This window comes from Scyliorhinus torazame, chromosome 6, assembly GCF_047496885.1.
Source record: "Scyliorhinus torazame isolate Kashiwa2021f chromosome 6, sScyTor2.1, whole genome shotgun sequence".
Classification (NCBI taxonomy): Eukaryota; Metazoa; Chordata; class Chondrichthyes; order Carcharhiniformes; family Scyliorhinidae; genus Scyliorhinus; species Scyliorhinus torazame.
In genome coordinates this window covers 219,665,556-219,670,408 of record NC_092712.1, presented here as the reverse complement: position 1 = coordinate 219,670,408, position 4,853 = coordinate 219,665,556, and the positions used below count along the sequence as shown (strand labels likewise).

General features: G+C 48.1%; 1 long non-coding RNA gene across 1 annotated transcript in view; it reads left to right on the top strand.

Moving 5' to 3' along the window:
* The first annotated feature begins 127 nt into the window (after positions 1–127).
* Positions 128–4,853, top strand: part of LOC140425772 (uncharacterized) — a 101,609-nt gene continuing 96,883 nt past the window's right edge. The window contains exon 1 of the long non-coding RNA XR_011947993.1: positions 128–569. This is a non-coding gene — a long non-coding RNA (uncharacterized lncRNA). The remainder of the gene's footprint in view (positions 570–4,853) is intronic.

Genomic DNA, 4,853 nt, shown 5'->3' with positions numbered 1-4,853 from the left:
CCGATCCGGGGGGGGGTTCCTTTTTTGGGTCCACCATGGAGCACGGCGCATGCACGACCTCTGACCTGAAAGTGCGGGTAACCCGTATCTGCAGCAAAAGCTGCGAGATTTACTCTGGGTAAGCCCCCTGCAGGGCTCGAAGTTAGTTGTCCTTTCTGCCAGTTTTTGGGGGTGAAACTCCACCGTTTTGACACCGGCGTGGGACATAGTCCAAGTAATGGGGAATCCAGCCCGCGGACTTTACATTCCATCCTCTCATTCGTCAGTCAGAATCATCTCCACTACTTTCATCACGGTTGGTTTATTGGCAAGAATATCTTGCCCGAATTAAGCCGTGGTTTCAGCCACAGGAAGCTCTCATCATAATCCTCAGTTTTCTTCTGCCTGGACTGTTTTGACTGGTCAGTTTAAAGGGCACATCTGTTGGCGGGTTCACTTGTTGGGTGGTGCCTGAAATACCCAGAAGCACGTAGGCCAGGAAGAATGGCAGCACGTGCTACATGCATGGCTGGTGGTAGCAGCTGCAACGAGGTCGGGGGTCGGTTGGTGAAGAACAAAAACAGTGGAAGGTAAGGGGAGCCCGACAACAAAGCTACCTTGTTTGGGAAGATGGTTTATGTGAGGGGTGTGGGTGCAAGAATGGGATGGGATTGGCTAGGGAGGGATGGCAGGAGTGAGGTGAGTGGGAAGGATGGAATGGAAGGGCTGAATGAGATGGTGAAATTGCTTAAGTGAGGCAAAATAGTGGAGTCAATTATTTAATATAACTGAAGGCTGTGGAGGCCAAATCACCGAGTGTCTTTGTGGTAATCACCACTAGTGGTATATTACATGTATTACGGCACTGTCCGTATATTTGAGGTACAATGGTACATCCTTGCCTGCTGGCTCTGCCCAGCAGCGGCGTTTAAAAGTGTGCGCTCCGACGCTGCAGCCATACTGGTTCCAGCTACAGGAGGCACAACAGCTTGTTCAATAAAGTCTCGATTGTTCCACCATTCTCATCTTTGTGGTAATTGATGATGCATCAGTCCTCAAGACAGAGATAGATAGGTTCTTCATTAATAAGGGGGTCAGAAGTTATGAGGAGAAGGCAGGAGAACAGGGATGTGAACGTAACAGCCATGATTGAATGGCAGAGCAGACTCGATGGGCCGAATGGCCTAATTCTGCTCCTATGTCTTATGGTCTTTTGGTCTTATTATTTGAAAGCTATTCTTTGTGCTAAAAATAAGAGTTCACTAGATTTGAATGCAAATGTTTTAGAGAAACAGTCAGGTGAATTTAAAAAAACAAATCCATGTTGATTATATAGACAAATACAATAATAGCAGTCTCTACCCTCCAGAGTTTCTGCACTACCTAACTCCAATGAAATGAAAAAATGAAATGAAAATGAAAATCGCTTATTGTCACGAGTAGGCTTCAATGAAGTTACTGTGAAAACCCCTAGTCGCCACATTCCGGCGCCTGTTCGGGGAGGCTGGTACGGGAATTGAACCGTGCTGCTGGCCTGCCTTGGTCTGCTTTAAAAGCCAGCCATTTAGCCCAGTGAGCCCAGTGCCACCACACAAACCTTCGGCCAGATTTTTGGTAAGAAGAAAGAAGTTTGAATTGGGAAATTTCCTCACCTGGCACACCAGAGTCTCCATGTAAATGGCCCCTGCATGCACTATTTTCATTCTGGGGAGGTGGGTGCGAGATTGAATTGGGCACGCTCCCCATAGTAGCAGTTTGTTGGCAGCACATTGGTGTGTGAGTGCTGAGGATGCTCGTTAGAAGGCCCTGTTTGGCGCTGTGGGACTTGGCCCATTTGTATTACATGCTGTTAGGCCCTGTAGCCCTCATCCCTCACACCCACCAAACCCCCATTGCCCCTTATAACTTCCATGCCCATCCATGCCCCATGCTCCTCCATGCACCCGCGATGACGCACAGAACCAATGAGCTAAATAATAATTAGTCTTGGAAAGCTCATTAAAAAAATCGCCCATTCAGAAATCTATATTTCAGTGAGACAATCTGGGGAAATAGATTTCTAGCCAACTTTTTCTGTAAATACAGTTTGACAGTCAGCCTCATTAAGAATGCTTGGCTCAGCAGGTGTGCTCAGCAAATATTCATTTAATAATAATAATCTTTATTGTCACAAGTAGGCTTACACTGCAATGAAGTTATTGTGAAAAGCCCGTAGTTGCCACATTCCGGCGCCTGTTTGGGTACACAGAGGGAGAATTCAGAATGCCCAAATTACCTAACGGCACATCTTTCGGAACTTGTGGGAGGAAACCGGAGCACCCGGAGGAAGCCCATGCAGACACGGGGAGAATGTACAGACTCCGCACAGACAGTGGCCCAGTCGGGAACCGAAGCTGGGACTGTGGCGCTGTGAAGCCACAGTGCTAACCACTGTGCTACCATACTACCCATTTACAGAGATTGAAATGGAGTAGTAACTTTGATTGATTGAATCTTTATGAGATTATAGTAAGGTGTTCTTTCCTTGGTTCCTTTATTAATGTCTGTATGTTTATTTGGAAATTATTGAGATTTATGAATGGGGTTATGCTTCTGTGATTGAAACTATTAATAATAGTGTCTGATTGTCACTTCAATAAGGTTGCAAGAGCAGCAGTTTTTCCAAAGCAAATTTCTGAATGTGTTTTTCATTAGCATTTCAAGCCTTGCCATTGTGATTGTATAGTTTATTGGTTCTGTACATAGTGCACACTGGGTTTGTGCGTCTGGAGATGTCATGAGGGGCCACGGAGGGATAGGGAGCATTGGAGATATGGGGTTCATTTCCAAGAGCCCAGATGGAATTTAAGCCAATCCGCGCGGTTGGCAGCTCTCTAGTACAGACAGTGTTGCCAGGTTTGGTGGCTATTGCTGGGTACTGCAGTGGATCCAGGAGAAGGTAACTGTAGGTGCCCCTGAACACAGGTAAGAAGTAAACTTGCCCAGGCCAGCTGGGCAGGCCCAGGTGAGAGGGGGGTTGCATCAAAGGGCAGGGAGGTACCGTCCCACTGGAACAGCACTTGCTGCTGGTGGGTCACTCCATTAGACACAGGGGACACAATTTAATGGCCGTGTTGTGTTTAAGCGACAGAGCGATGAGGTCGTTAAATCATGGGAGAGGCCAAAATCGAGAACAGCGCCGAGCGCCGGTCAGTTTGAGATCTAAGTGGGCCGCTCTTGTTGAGGAAGTCAGGATCCCGTGAAAAACCAATAATCACTGCTTTAGCCTATTCTCCATACAATTAACGGGAGTGACCCTCAATCTAACGGCGTCCTCCAGAAAGTGGTCATGCGGAAGCCGGTTAGTACTCCTTTGTAAAAATGTGAAGCTGACGGAAGGGCTGCTGCAGGGACCTGAGGAGGTGAGTAGCCATCTTCGCTCACAGGCAATGAGCCCGGGGGCACTGGGGTTGCTCGGACAGGGTGTGGGGTAGCCCTCAGGGTCCAGCCTCGGTCATGGGGGGCCCGACGTCGGGGATGGCGGTGCACTGCAAGGGGGTGGCTGTACATGGCATGGGCTGGGCTTGGGGGGAGCGGTGGAGATGGGTGTCCCAGGACCTGCGCGTCCGCCATGCCATCCCTTGGATCATGTGGTCCTGTTCCGGGAGCAACCCCAGGGACTCCCAAGTCTCTTTGTGCTTCTGATTTCCTAAGCATTTCCCCATTTAGAAAATAGTCTATGCCTCCATTCCTCCTTCCAAAGTGCATAACCTCACACATTTCCACATTGTATTCCATCTGCCACTTTTTTGCCCACTCTCCTAGCCTATCCAAGTCCTTCTGCAGCCCCCCTGCTTCCTCAATACTACCTGTCCCTCTGCATATCTTTGTATCATCTGCAAACTAAGTATTAGTGCCTTTAGTTCCTTCTTCCAGATCATTACTGTATATTGTGAAAAGTTGTGGTCTCAGCACAGACCCCTGAGGCACACCACTCGCTACCGGGCTGCCATCCTGAAAAAGACCCCTTTATCCCCACTCTCTGCCTTCTGCCAGTCAGCCAATCTTCTATCCATGCCAGGATCTTACCCAACAGTCTCCTATGAGGCACCTTGTCAAAGGCCTTCACAAAATCTAAATAAATCACGTCCGGTGGTTCTCCTTTGTCTGTGGAGGCAGTGTCGTTGAGTGTATTCAAGGCTGAATTAGATTTTTGATCGAAAATGGAGTCAAGTATTCTGGAGGTTCAGGCAAGAAAGTGGAGTTGAGTCTAGAATCAGATCAGCCATGATCTTATCAAATGGCGGAGAAGGTTTGAGAGGCCAAGTGACCTACTCCTGCTCCTAATGCTTGCGTTCTTGTGCTCTTGTGAGTCGAGGAGACCTACCCACCCCATTGTATGGTCTCCCCGCCTTCCTGCCTGATCCTGTAGGAGGTGGAACATTAAATTTCACCCTTTGTTCCCCACTACCGGGAGGATGGTCTAGCTTTAGAAAGAAAGCAGGTATATCTAAAGGTACCTCAGGAGGTGAGCAGCAGGAATGTTCTCCCTTACTCATGGTAGTGTTGCAAAGTGTTCAACATCCTCAACAGGCCAGCAAAAGTGAGTTGCATGCTGTATTCAAGAGGCAATGCCTTCTCCCTGACTTCCCCAGCATCCTCCTGCACAGCATTCCTCAAAACAACAAACCCCATCCATCTCTCTCTCTCTCTCAAATCACCTCTTCACATCCCCATCTGAATAGCCAACACTGACACTTGATGTAGCCTTAGTGCCATCCCACACAATCCCTCAGTGTGATTATCTACAAATGTTGTCTTTCCATGCTCCCAAGATATTTAGTTTCTCACATTTATTTGTCTCTTCCTTTTCTCCTTACCAGAGAAGACGGCAT